Genomic DNA, 15,112 nt, shown 5'->3' with positions numbered 1-15,112 from the left:
TTTATCAGCATTTTGCAAGGATGTGACAATCCTATAGAATATTTTTCAAACCTAACATGAGATACACAAATGAAAGGGAAAATATTATTATTCAGTTCTAATTATCCTATTCTTCTGCAGAACACAAAATTGTTAGCTACAGGGATGATTTTGTACAGTTCATCACAGTCTGTTTGAAAAAATTCAAATTGTTCATCAGTGTTTGGATGGAGAAAATTTCTGGCTCTCACTGTGGGATTCATACTGTAAGATTTCCTAAAAGAGAGCTGCACCAAAGAAAATTCTCTCTGGTATGAGCAGATAAATTTCATGCAAACAACTCACTATGTAAATGTCCTATTTTGAGACTGCCATTGGTGACATGATCCATCCTAGGGCTATTGAATTTTTTTGCTCCTGGATTTTCTGGAAGTAGAAAATCTTTATTTTTTAGAACTAGCAAAAAGAATCTATTCTATTTTAAAACCCTCAAATGACAGAAGATCAATATGAAATCTGCAGAAGTACAATCCTTTACAATTTTAAAACAAGCCTTTTTTAAGAAGGAGTTCAAAGTGCGCCTCCCGGACCAGCTATTAAAACAAACACATTTCAGCTCGGAGATTAAAGTCCATGATTTTTGCAAAGTTTTCCCAGGATTTATTCTGCAGTTTGCATTGTGCAAGGAGTGATTCTGAGCATCACATTTCTCATTGCAGCAGCCTCCAGCAGTGGGAACCAGACAAGACACAATCTCTTCAGTCGCATCTTCAAAGCAGGGGTCACAACACATATGTAATATTCCCACTTCACATGAACAAGCTGGAGCATTTATATTAACCTTTGTTGTGGGCATTTAAGAATATTTCACAGAAGTTATAAAAAAGTTGCCAACAGGTACCTAAATACCCCCAATATGGGTTCTCATTCCAAAGCTTAAATGAAATGTGACCCTAATAATTGCCGCACTGCTTGCTGTGGCAGTGGTGCCCACTGATTCCCCCAGCTGGGGCCAGACCTTGCAGATCACAGTTACTACCACAAACACCACTTTTTGCTCAGTGCAGACACAGCCAGCAATACAGACCAGGTGGTCTTGGCTGAAGGAAGCCTCTAAGCACTGCTAAAGTTAGAAATAGAATGTTTGGTCCTTGGATAAAGTCGCACAGCAGCCAGCCAAAGGGACATGTGTAGCCCAGAGCAGCAGAAAAGAGCTATTAAAAGATAATTGCCTAATTAATTAATTGAAGACTTCTGGAACATATGAAGACATGAAATTGAAGACTTGAAGGTGCCCACTGAAGATCTGTAACCACTGTGGCTTTGCAGCTACGAAAGCAGAGCATTTCATACCCACATGAAGGAGCACATCATCCTTCCTTCTGGCTGCTGGAATTCTCTGCTCCCGGGAGGCCCTGCCAGTGCTCACCCCTGGGAGCCTGTGATGAGCTCTGGCAGTTTCAATATTAGTCAAGCAGGATGTTCAAAGCCACATCAGGCATTTAAAGGCCCAAATTCCATTAATTGTAGGAGGAACTGAATGCTCCAAAACCTTAGGGACCATCAAGCATTTTACCCTGATTTCATGTCTAAGCTTTCCTTTAAAGGAAAGTTTTGGTAAGAGATGCCATGGGGAAAGCACTCATTTGCAGCTCTTGCTGAACTGATTACAATAAGCAATGAGTTAATGAATTTTCTTTGTGGTTTCTTAGTCCTGTTTGTAGAGATGTTTTTTTTATCACTTCTAAGCTCTCTGTTGGAGGTGACAGCTGCAAGGCGGAGTGAGGAAAGATGATCTGTGCAAAATATGCTGGCAGAAGCTAACACATAAAAGTTTTAAATCACTTGCTCATGACAAGCAGAAGGACTCTGTGGCTAAGGTTTACTGACTCTCTGACACAGCAGTTTATCACTCCTGGCCATTCAGTCTCTCTGCTTGCTTCTACCAGGTGAAGTGCTACTAGAAAGAAAACAAATGACAGCACAAGCTCTCACACATATTTTATTACTGATAGACCCAAGGCACTACCACAACCTTCAGATGGTTATCCTGATGATTCAAGGAACACAAACATTCAAGCCTCAGATTTTCTTTCAGCTTGTTCTAAAGATGGGGATTAGCCAGGTAAGCATCATTTGCTGGGTCAGTCATAGGAGATTTCACAGGAATTTAGTTAGACTGTGGTACTTTTGTCTGTTCCACTACAGATGTAGAGAGGTGACTCCTACACAAAGTAGGTCTCTCTGGATTGCTGTGTAGTCTGGTACACTACAGAGGCTCACTGGAGGGCTCCTGCACTACAGCTCTGCACAAAGAAGTCTGAAGTACAAAGCTCTGTTCAGCAGTGCTGTGCCTCCCCTCCAACCCTGTGGTCCCTCTCCAGAGTAAACTTCCCCCTGCCTGCAGGGATAGAGCACATTTTTGGTGCCAGCAATCACAGGAGCTTGCTAAAAAACACAGCTTCTTCAAGATTCAGTTAAGTGGTTTTTAATATTCTACAGGAGACCAAACTTGGGATGTGGTTTGAAGCATTTGTTAACCTTAGCAGACAGGTATTGAAAGGGCACTAACCTGTCCTGTCACCTTCCTTATCCAGGTGACAAGAAATCTGCTCCCATGTCTTTCCTCTCAGGGTCATTGCCCTTGCTGCTTTCTGACAGCTTCATACTTGGGCAGCTGTAAGAGAAAAATGGTAAAACTCCTTTCTTAAAGCATCTAAACAGGGATCTACTACAGAACAAAAAAGAAAACTCCATCTTTTGGCCACACAAGCTCTTTTTCAGGAAAAAGGGCTCAAAGTACCTTCAGTGTCCTGGGTGGTTTTCAGAGTTCTCTGCATGAAAAATTACAGTCATTGACCATGTCAGTTCAGTGGTAAAGCCATGAAGAAAGCCAAGAGCCTAATTCCTGAATGATGGGGAGAAAAATCTCTTCTAGGCTGTTAGGACAGAGTTAAGATCAGCAGGGGGAATGCACTCACAGAGCTGTGGCCTGGCACCAGGCAGAGATGGGACCCTGCAGCCCACACTGACAGGCTGCTCTTGGGAAAGAGGACAGCCTGTAAGGACAGAGCGAAATAAAAGGATGAAACTGCAACCTGTTTCTGAATTTTAGCTTTTATTTTTGAAGGAAAAGTTCTGATTTTGAAAGTCCTAACTTCTTCCCCAAATCTGGCAGCAGCTTTATAAAATCAAAAGTGTAACATAGCCCAAGTTCACAGAGTCAGAGTACACCCTGCCAAGGAGGGGTTTGGAGGGACTCTCTATTCCTGCACACACATTCACCATACACAGGGCACACCCACACTACCCAAATCTCACCACAGAGCAGGAGCTGATTCCTGTTATGTTTTCTTTCATTGGTTGAGTCTCACTCCCTACCACTGCTTGTATCCTTCTCTGTTGTAGAAGTGAAGGATAATACTGACATTTCCTTAAAAATTATCCCACAGCAGGAAAATTTATCCTGACCCAGAGTGTAATGCAGTGCCCCCCCAGCTAAAAGGCAGCCTGTGAGCAGAACTGACCATCAGAAAAAATAAACTTTATAACATAATTTGGTATCAGAAACAATAAATTTCATGTTCATATAGACAACCAAAAGTCCTTTTCCATAATAAATATCTGTTTCACACACACTGATGGACACCCCAACATCTAATCCAAACAATCAGCTCCAGAGCAGGAATAGCAGTTTTAAGAGAAGAGGGGGAGGTACAGCTGTAAAGTATCAAGTGGAATATAGAAATAGAGCTCTCCTGCACATATCCTCATGAAAGGAAAGAGATAATCTAGTTAATGTGAATTGGGAACCCTTTGCAAGCTGGTCAGAGGAAATGCCTGACTGTGTGCAGGAGCAGCTCATGCAAACACTAAGGAGCCTTTGAAACTCATTGAGGCTGCACCACTGAGGACACAGGAGATCACACAATAAAAGCTGTCCTGCATTGCAGCCTGGCTTCTCAGGCATGAACTTGGGGATCTGGAAATTAATTTTTAAGGTAAATTATTTAACTGTGAGGGGTTTTTGACTTAGGTCTTAGCCCATGCCCCAAGCTGCTGTCAGGGACAGGATGACACAGACATGGTTTTCTCACAGCAGGACAAATCCTGCATTTTGACTCCACAGAAACTAAAGAGTCATGTTAAGAGTTGTGTCTATTAACTCTACAATATCACAGATAATTCACTTTATTTAAGCTCTGCTGAGCAAATAAAAATCCTGGGTTCTTCCCTTCTGGATACCTAATTCCCTCAACCACTTTGTAGAGGCACTCTGCTGAATTAAAATCTTCCCCAGGGAGATTTTGTAGGTACAGTAATGCTGTCCAAAGATCGCTGCCAGGCTGCCCATGCCATCCAAAATCCTTCCAGAACTATTTAAAACAAGCAGAGGTGAGAGGTTGAAGTGAGGGAAATGTGAGAGTTGTGTAAGTATGTGATAACCTTTCTGAGAGAAAAAGAGTGTGGTGATTACCTGACTCAAGAATCAATTTCTAATATAGCAGAAACAGCAAGCTTGCTTTTTAATTTGTAATAAGAAGAAACAAAGCTATAAGAAAACTCAGATCAGAATTTTATAATAAGGCTGTAAGAAATTCATTAATAAAAATGTATTGAAAACACATTATCAAAGTTTTGTGGTAGAGATTCAAGACACTGAATCCAGGAGCTGGAGCAGAATCTAACACATTTTTATGAATTCATAAAATGCTTTACAGGATCTCATGAGCAAGACCTTGCAAATTTGGAGCCTGAAGCAAATTTTTTTACAGTTCACAAATATAAAACCGGAACCAGAGGTTTTTAATGGCAGTGTTGACACATTGTTAACTATATGTGATGCTTGAAATATGAAAAACAAAGAGGGGAAAGAAACGAAAGAATTTCTGAGTATATCTGTGTTTTCTGTTATTTTACCTGGGAGCCAAACCATTAATTGAAACAATGACAAATGGTAAGTCACTGCCGAAATCCTCCTTCATGTCACTGGAAATTTATAGTGCTCTTCACAAACTCCTTTTGATGAGGGCAAAGTTATAACCTGACTGAGCTGCTCCCAGCACTCTTTTGTTACCATTTGTTTCTTTGCAATGTACTGACATACTCCTTTTTTTCCTGACTGGAAAGGCAAGAGATTGATGTTTATTAGATTTTATTTATGTAGCATTTCTTTAAAAAGGAAAAATTTTTAAATTAAAAAAACCAAAAAAGGCATATAGATTCTACAGAAGAAGAAGACAGAGAAATCTACCTAATATCTAACTTTATTTTCATTTACTTATTCAAGTTTTGTTAGTTTTCCTTTACAAATTTTATAAGTAGGAAAATGACTGCTGTAAAATGAAATACATTAAAATGGTGTCAATCCTCTTGTTTTACAGAGACAATCATGACTGGATTATCATACCAAGAAGACAGAATTGATTGAACTGGAACCATTTAAATATTTTTAAAAATCACTTTCACTACCTTCCTCCTGCATGAGTCTTCATGTATTGTGCCTTGCCTGAGCTAGTACCAGATTCATTGCAGCCATGCTGTAACTGATTGCTGTAACTTTGCATATTTTCCCGATGTGTATGAAGAAGTAGCACTGAGGCTTTCAGGATTAACAGATCTATGTCTTGAATTACTTCTCATTTCCATTCAAAGCCTATGCAATTCTTTACAAGGGCTCTTCAAAAGAAGTTCTGCAGGAAACAAAGCCAGAAAATTCACAGTAGATTAAAACTCAGCAGGGGTGAATTCATATGTGGTGAAGAAATGAAATACAATAAGAAAACTGATTTCACTTTTACATTTTTAAAAACACAGAGCAATCATGACCTTACAGTAATCATAATTCTCACAGCAACACAAAATTAAGTGTCTCAAAGGCTGCCTGTGTCTCTTAATTTGTCTAAGGATAGCCTGGAGATCTAAAACAGAGATTACATAGGTCTGTCCTAGTTCCCAACAGGGGCAAAATAATGGAATAATTTAGGGTGAGAGGAACCACTGGAAGTCAGGCGGTCCAACACCCCCCACCTGCCTGGACAGAGGGCCAGCTTAGGACAGGCTGCTCAGACCTCGTCCAGTCTGGTGTTTGACCCCTCCACAGGCAGAGATTCACCAGCCTCCCTGTGACCTTGCTGCAGGACTTCACTGCCCTCACTGGGAACGTTTTCCCTGGTGTCTGACAGGAATTTCCCTTGTTGCAGCTTGTGTCTGTTGCCTCAGTTCTCACTTAAATTTTAGAGCATTTCAAGATTGCCTTGTATCTTCTATACTACCAAAAAAAAAAAAAATCCTTGGACTTTCCAATACAATATTTTACTCGGTACTTTGCTTTTATCCTATTCTGTTGTTGTCTTCTTAGAAACCATTTATCCAGAGCAGCCTTGGAAGACACAGCTGGAGATGTCCAGCTGAGGAAACAATCCAGGACCTTTCTCGGACATTTGAGAAAGAAAAGAATAATTACAGTAGGATATGAGAAATTTGAATAAAAATCTGATGCTTCTCTGAATTCATTTGCCTCAGTACTCACTGAAATTTTAGAGCATTTCAAGATTGCCTTGTATCTGCTGTACTACCAAAAAAAAAAAAAATCCTTGGACTTTCCAATACAATATTTTACTCGGTACTTTGCTTTTATCCTATTCTGTTGTTGTCTTCTTAGAAACCATTTATCCAGAGTAGCATTGGAAGACACAGCTGGAAATGTCCAGCTGAGGCAACAATCCAGGACCTTTCTCAGACATTTGAGAAAGAAAAGAATAATTAGAGTAGGATATGAGAAATTTGAATAAAAATCTGATGCTTCTCTGAATTCATTAAATGCCAGTCTGTACTGTGAGTTAAGTGTTTTAATTACCCAGAGCTAAAGCCCAAGTTCTTCAGCTGGCTGTGGTAAGTGATTGATTTAATACATGGTATGTAATTGGCCTGCAGTTTGCTCTTAGCTCACCTCTTTGGGTGAGCCTCTCTGATTCTGAGGAATAATCTTGAAATTCCTTCCCAAAGGAGCACACTGATATCAGGACTGGCAGTCCTTTAAAACCCCTCTGTTCTGCAGTCTAAGAGGTTCACACATCATGCTTGGCCTCTGGCCTCACCTTCCTGCTTCACAGTGCTCCAGGGAGTTCCCTTAACTCCTGCACTACCCCAGCATCTCCACCTTCCTGGACCAGCCCTCTCTTCCAGCAGCTCCTGGTGCCAGCCATCAATAACATCCTAGGAGAGAGAGTAGAGATGAAGATTTTATGAATATTTTCCCTTTGGGTTCCTTCCTTTCTGACACCCTGCTCTTAGATGAAGTTTACCCAGGAAGACAAGGTTTTCCCACAAAACAAGGGGAGAGACAAAGAGATGAGGAAGAAGAGACGTCTTCATGTAGCCTTTCATGCCCCAACACTACTTTTTTGCAAGAGTGGAACGACATAGTCTAGTTGCCTCATTTTTTTCTCACACCCAGAAGTTTCAAGTGGGTGTTAGGTTCTTATTCACTGAACTGGTGTCATTTAATGGTGTCTCAAACGGTTAAGCAGTTTCTGAATCCCCTCTTCTGATTGATGAGACAATTCTGTCTTTACGTAATTCAGAGGAGCCACATGAGACTTAATTAATATTTATAAAGCATTCAGGATGCTCAGTTGAAAAGGGTTATGATATAAAAGCTCTATAAAAACACTCACCATTTTTTCAAATTCTCTGATGTTGCAGGTCAAATTAAAGACTCGTTTTTTCCCTTCATTTTCCAGCAGCAATTGTGTCCCCTATGGGTTGTGTGGAAACAGTCAATGCCCAGAAGCCAGTAACACAGGGAATTTTAAGAAGTGGATAACCTATTTATTACTTGTAAAGGATGGCAGGGCACAAACAGCAAAACCAATGAAATGTTGTTTGCTGTGAATCCGTGTTCTGTCTCCTCTAACCACCCCACCAGACCTCTTCCCCCAGCCCGTCGTCGTCGTGCCACAGGCACTGGGTGGTTCAGGCAGGAGCTGATCCAAGGGCATGAGGGGCTGCTCAGCATGGGCAGTGCAGCCTCTGCTGCTGCATCCAGAGAGGGCTGAACTGCACTGTGATGGCAGGAGAGCTCCTTAGAACAGCTGCAAGCACCCAGGCTTCTGCAGCTTGGTTGGAAATTGTCTGGAAGAGAAGACAGACATCCCAGCTGTCTGAAGAACCTCATTCCTTAAAATTGCCAAGCACAGACACAAGCAGATCAGACCAGACTGAGGCTCTTGAGGCCTCTCAATGATGTCAGGCTTCTACCTCAGCCTCACTTGCAAACAGCTCTTGGTGCCAGCAGAGAAATAAAGCACTGTTTAACTGAGGCTGGAGCAGAGTGGAAACGGTCCCAGCCTGCTGCAGGGCACTACCAAAGAGATGCAGTGGGGACCTCAGCAAAGGCACCAGACTGGAAGGGATGTGCTACAGCTGGCAAACAGTAGCACCAGTCAGAGAAACATCACAGCCCACAGGAAAACGTGTTTATTTTTCAGGTCACATCCACCATGCAGAGGAAAATTATAGAGAGTTCATTGTGTGTGTGTTTGCATCTCCACTCAGCTGTGCTGAAAAAGCACAGCTTTTCAATCATCAAGCCCATGGATTTGTGGGAGGATTTAATGGCACGTGGCATAATTCAGCAAGTAACCTGGGGCTATCTGCCCCCATAGGCAGTGCTGACACCCTCCAGCCCCTCAAAAAAGGCTTCCTGAGGCTCCTCAGGGCTCCTTGGGATGTGGCTGCCTGTCCCCACAACCACCTGCTGTTTGATCCAAGAGCTGCTCCCACCCCTCGTGAGGAGACAGGGGTGGCATGAGCTGCTTCTAAGACAGAAAGATGGAAGTTGGTTTATTTTTTGACCTACAATGCCTACAGCTGCTTCCTGAAGACATTTGAATTATCTTGTCCCTGCTCTGTACCAAGTCAAGGGATCAGAGGACCAAGCTCCCAAACCACTGTGCCTTGGCAGCACACTCTGATTGAAGTGTGGGACACATGGGCCCATCTTGCCTTCACTCTCCTCCCCTGGTGCCAGCTCCATGTTTCTGGTCCAGAAACATGCTGACAGTGACCAGTGGTGCTTTGCAGGGAGCTGAGCTGGGACTTTGATGTGCCTGAAAAATAATCCATAGGAAAAGGGATGGAGGGGGTGAAGGTGCAGAATTTAATTCAGCTGTGCTCCCAGTAAAGCCTCAAAGCCAGCTGCTCAGGAACAGGGAACACAGCACTGCGGAGGAACTAAGGAGGGAGAGGGAAGGGGAAAGAGCAGGATTTGTTGGGAATCAACAAACCCAAACTGTCTTGTCAAGACGTGCACATGAGTGTCATCTCCTGAGATGCACAAAGCCACCTGGACACTGGGACAAAGATGCTCAGCACAGCCTCAGCCATCTCCCTGTCCAACCCCACATCCATGAGCTGTGCAGCACTGTCTCCCCTACCTGAAGGATTTCTTGAACTCAGTGGACTCCTCCATTATTACTGAGGGCAGGTTCAAATCTGCTTTGCACTAGAGGGGCCATCAGAAGGCTTTTTAAGTAAAAAACCTCTGTGTGCAGATGAATTAGCATGCTCACTGGTGTTTTAATGACTTCTTTTTGGGATACTCAAGATCAAGAAGGTTATCTTCACAAGGAAAAGCCTGCAGAATGCTTTAAAATTAAATTAGATCTTGTATTGCTTTGCAGAATAATTATGAAGATGGTGTGATACTGTGATAACACCTTGTACCCATACTCAGACAAAGTCTTGGAGCTGCCCTGCAGCATCTGAGGAAGGTTTATATCTAGAGGGGGATAAGCTGAGCTGGCAGCCCCGCCAGTCCCTCTTCTTTCCCCCTACCTTGCAGAAGATCCAGTTGTCTGCCTCCCACAGCTGTAAGGGGCATTGGTTTACACAGTGCAAGGGAGGGGCTCTGATGTAGATATTCAACACAGAACTCTGATCTTGCATTTGGGATAGTTCCCATCCTGAACTATGCTCAGGTCTGGTCTTGGAGTGATAGTTTCATTTCTTTAAAATGCCTGTCTCCACCAGAGAGTGCAGGAAGATGGGTCAAGAGCTTCTCTCCTAATGCACATTTTCACTTGAAGATGAGTAAACTCCACATGTTCTTTCAAGGTGGTGTTTGTGTCAAACACAGCCTGACTCCTGACTATACCATAGTATATATAGTTTATATATATAAACTACATATATATAGTTTATATATATAGTTTATATATATAAACTATAAAAACCAATCACAGTAACAGATAAAACCAGCTCCAAATAAAGTGCTTCCTATGTCTAGCAAATACAGCAGCTGGCTGCCAAGGGAATGATGTTTTGTTTCTAAGGGACAGTCCGGGGACTGAGGTTTGGGAATGCTGGTGCTCGGTCTCTCCGAGGGAACTGCAGCTGTAGATGAAGCTCCACCACCATCTGCTGGACACACTGGGGATGGAGCTGGGCTCATCCGTGTTTTGCTGTGAGCAAAATGGCAATACTTGAATAAAGAAATAAAAGAAGTTAGAAATGCAAAGTCCTTAATCCCGTTTTCCAGCCATCAGGAATATTTTCTACTCATAGACATAAGTGGCAGCTATGCATCTCCTTTGGAAAGTCTGGTTTTATTTAATTTTATGGTAGCTGTGATAGATCTGAGACACAATTTGTAAAAGTAGAGCCTGAATGTTAAAGCAGGCAAACAGTGGGGAAAAAGTGTTTCCTTAGGCAATTTAAAGAGAACCCCCTTATGCTGTTTACACAGCAGTGAGCAGCCAGACTCTGGGTTAACCCCTTGTGTGAGAATGAGCTGGGAGAAAGAAATCAGTGTACCAGGGAGGACAGAGGACATTGCTGTAGTCACACAGGAGCAAAAGGGAAAACTGAAGCAAGAGAGAGCCTGTATTGAAGAAGAAAATCACCCTGGGTTAGTTGGACCAGGAGTCTCACTGTGTCACAGTTACCTCCAGGAGGTCTTGCATACCCAGAATTTCCTGCACAAACCCACCTTCCAGCTTAGATGAATCTGCAGCCTGGCTCAACACACGAGGCAGCTGCAGCAGCAAGGTCTGGGGCCTGCTGCATCATTTAGATCTGATTCTTTAATAGATGAAGAGCTGGGGCTTTAATAAGAGATAAGGGAGCCCTGGACTGCTGCGCTCAGACTAATCTTTTAATAGTTGAAAGTGATAGAAAGGCTACTCCAATTTCTTATCTAGCATTTTCCTTTGAATTATTAATAACCAATTTGTACTTAATTTACTTAGTTCAGAAAATTATCTGCATGTGTCACTGATTCCAACATTTTTCATTTTTACTGCCATCTGCATCAACAAAGGGATAACTTCATATAAACCAACTAAAAGACAAAGACACACACACACACACAACCTCCTGCCCTGGTTTGCTCTCCCAGCTCTCAGGAGTATACCCAGAAATACCAGCTTCTAATATTTCCATGCTTCTTTGCTTTTGACTTCTGTAAACTACAACTTGGGTTAATGATTACAGCTGGTAAAGGGATGGAATTCTCCTAATATCTAAACCAGTTTTCCTAGACTCTTGGACAAGAAGAAACATTTTGGGGTAAAAGGGACAGAATCTGCAGGTTTGAGGGAGGAATGCAGGAGTTTTAAAGCCCAGTACCAAAATTAACTCACATATCTAACGACTACAAAAATGTAAACACAAAACATGTTTAAACTTCCTCATCTCCTAGAAGAGGGAACATTCATTTCATTACACATAGTGATTTCTTTCAGGGGATTAAAAAAACATTTTTTCAAGGGTACACTAAGGAAACTGGAGGCTATAAATGGCCAGCCAACCAGCGAGACAAAGGGAGATTTGCAGGCAAAGGTGGTGAACTATGGTAATTTAGTTCAATGAAAAGGAAATATAAACACAGAAAAATGCTTTTACTGCCTTCTGACAGGTAGTAGTTTAATTGGCCTTCTCCATCCTGCAGAGACAAGAGGAAGTCTGATTTTAAAAGAGCTGAACACCATGGTTAAAATTAGGTTTCAGCTAAATTTAAAAAACCCGTACATTAACACGGCTGTAAAGTGAGCCCCTGAAACTGCCTACAGATATACAAAATGTTTAACTGGGAACAAAACCTCAGCCCTTCCTCAGCCTCATCTGAAGAGGGACACCAAATGAAAGGTGTGACACTGGTTTTACAGACACCCCACAGTGAGCAGCCCACAAACCATCCCAGGTACCAATTACACAGCACAGAGCTCTCTGGAAGAGGCTGCTTAAGTACTTTTGGGGGGAGACTGGAAACTCTTCCAAGGAAAATGCATTAAAAGAGTGCCACTGTCAGTTCTGTGGCATTTATAAATGTTGTTTTCTTTATGTAGATACAATCACTAGAGCCTGAACTCCTGAGATAATGCAATAGTCAAGCCAGGAGTAAACCCAAAGCTCAGGAAATATCACTTGGCTTTCAGTATGTCCAAAGCAGTGCCAGAGTTAAACTGTAAACTGTTAACAGATTACAGAGTTAATTTGTAATTTATTATTGTTATCTGCCAGGAACACTCTGGAAGACGAAAATGCCAGGGGCAGGATTCCTCACCCCTTTTCTGGTCACCAGGGATTTTACTTACTGGCTGAGGTAGGAGACTCACTACTTTTCTCTATGAAAAGGCCCACACAACACAGTAAGACAATGTGATGTCTGACTTCTTCCCCAGTCCTTTCCTGCTCCCTGCTGGCACTCCATCTGTTTTCTGACCAGCAGAAACATTAAGAAAACATTTTTACAGAGCAACCTTAATAAAACCCTCATATATTTTACTCCTCAATGATTACAGGGACAAGAAGTATAATTCATACTACAGCTGCTCCTGATCTCAAACACAATCAGCCAGACCACCAGCCAAAGCAGCCAGACCAAACTGTTTCTGTACAAACCCATTTCTACTTTGCCCAGGAAAGATGCCCAGACCAGGAAGGCAGAGGTTCACCTGTCTGTTCTGCTCACCACCACCACACAGCAAGGTCCAACCAACAGGGACAGGGACCCAGTGTTTCCCAGGAAAAGGAAACATCAGTCCTCCCAGGTCATCTATCTCAGCACTTCTCTTTGCTCACAGTAAAAAATTTTTACATTATCTACCCTGGTTCCTTTCAGTTCAGCTGAAGACTAAATTCACCACTTTTTATCCAACCTGGGTACTCCCATAGCCAGGGTACAATCCAGATTCTTTTTTTCTCCTTACAGGGGGTTGAAGGGAAGACCTTTTTTTTTTCCTTTCCATCTTGCCTGCAGCATCCTTCAAATAGAACATGGTATCCCAGCTGAAACCTTATGGACAGCAAAGTTTTGCCTTGTGTTTGTCATTCATGTGCAGGAATAAGGGTATCATTAAATGACACCTGCCCTTTCCTTGGCAGCAGGACCCTTCTAAGTCACTTTCTGCTTGTGGTCTGCCTGCAAATTGGAGTTTTCTCTGAAGAATTGCAACACAGCTGGTTTATTTCCTCTCCTGTGCCTGTACATCAGTTGGTCCTCTCTCAGATGTAATGCACTGTACTTCCCTGGCTTGAATGGCTTTCTTCTTTTTGCCTTCAGATCTTTCCAAAACATATCATTACCCCTGGGATCATGATGCCCTCCACTGGACTACCTGGCTCTCTCTTGCCTACAAATGTAAAGAGCAAATTCTCTTCCATTCCCAAGGTCATTAATGAAGATACTGAACAGACAAGACTCAGAACAGATCTAAAATCGTGTCCACTCCTAATAGTAATCCTTCAACTCCAAAATTCTTTCACTCTGGCTGTGACTTGTATTTCAAGGAGAGGAAAAAATCCACTTCATACCTGTACCTCAAATTACTTCCTAATGAAAATAGAAAACATCAGAAGTGATGTGTCTAAGGCCATGCATGGGTTCAGTGAATATTTCAGCCTAATTTACACCATCTCATCTCCATATCTGGGTTTCCTCATCTCTCAGGGACTGTCACTCTGGAAAACATTTGAGACCAAGACATTGCAAATACTATCAGCTTAACAACCAACATAATTACTGTGCTGGAGGACAACCTTTTCATGCAAATTACAGCAATTATGCTATGTGTCTTTTACTGAAATTTTGCACTGCATAATTACATGCACATAGATTTACATAACTAATAGTTACTCAGCAATTAATTAAATAGCTTTTGTTTCTCTTAACTGTCAATGCTTTATGACAGATGAAAGCTGAAAATCTTTTTGGGGTTTATGGTCTCTCAGGCCTGAACTCTGGCACAACATCCAGTGATGAACATTTCCTACACGTTTCTTCAGAAAAGACAGAAAGTCCCTTTACTCTAAAGACATCATGAACTATGATAATATCTTTTAGATAATTACATTAACAGGTTGGCCAACTTACAGGAGAATAAATAAGGACAATAATTCTTGTCCAGCAGTGCAAAACACAAGGAACATCTATAAATAAAGACTGGAAAGAAAATGTTTCAAGCAGCAACTGAGATCAATGTGGATCTCACCTTGAAAACACAGAGCTACTCAAAACACCATGTACCATAAGAGAACAAAGCAGAGAGCTCAAAGCAATGATCCTTCTAAATAAGCCTGACAAGCTTTTATTATAGAAAAACTGAATTAAGCAAAAACTAGAGATAAGTGCTTTATCTGACATTTGGGATTTCAAAAGACTAAGAAATAGGAAGACATTAACAGAAATAACATATAAGGTCATCACCAACAAGAATTGGGTTTAATTCAAGATACTGACAATAATTTAATTTTAAGTTTCCTGCTTCAGCCTAGAGTTGTCAATTAATTGAGCCTTGCTTGCATGTGAACATTGCTAGAGGCCTCTTACAGAATCAGCTGATTATAACTTTTTTTTTCTGAAGAGTGAAGCAGCATCCCTCCTTCTCAATTTAGGTAATGATCATCTATGCAGGTTTTATTATATTAAAGCCCCATTCCAATTAATTCACGTTTGCCAGATGCTGTCACAATTGCTGACAGGTGTTTATTACACTCCAGGTCAGCTTGAAATCACCATAAGAAGGGAAGTCTGCAGCATCACAGCCATCCCAGGCTCCTGAATGACACACAAACACCCCTGTGAGGAGAAAGGAACTGCAAAAGAACTCCACGTACAAGGACCTTGTGG

The sequence above is a fragment of the Pyrgilauda ruficollis genome, unplaced genomic scaffold (genome assembly GCF_017590135.1).
Source record: "Pyrgilauda ruficollis isolate IOZ18807 unplaced genomic scaffold, ASM1759013v1 scaffold15, whole genome shotgun sequence".
NCBI classification, from domain to species: domain Eukaryota; kingdom Metazoa; phylum Chordata; class Aves; order Passeriformes; family Passeridae; genus Pyrgilauda; species Pyrgilauda ruficollis.
The sequence above is the reverse complement of the archived record's forward strand: the minus strand, read 5'-3'. Positions refer to the sequence as shown.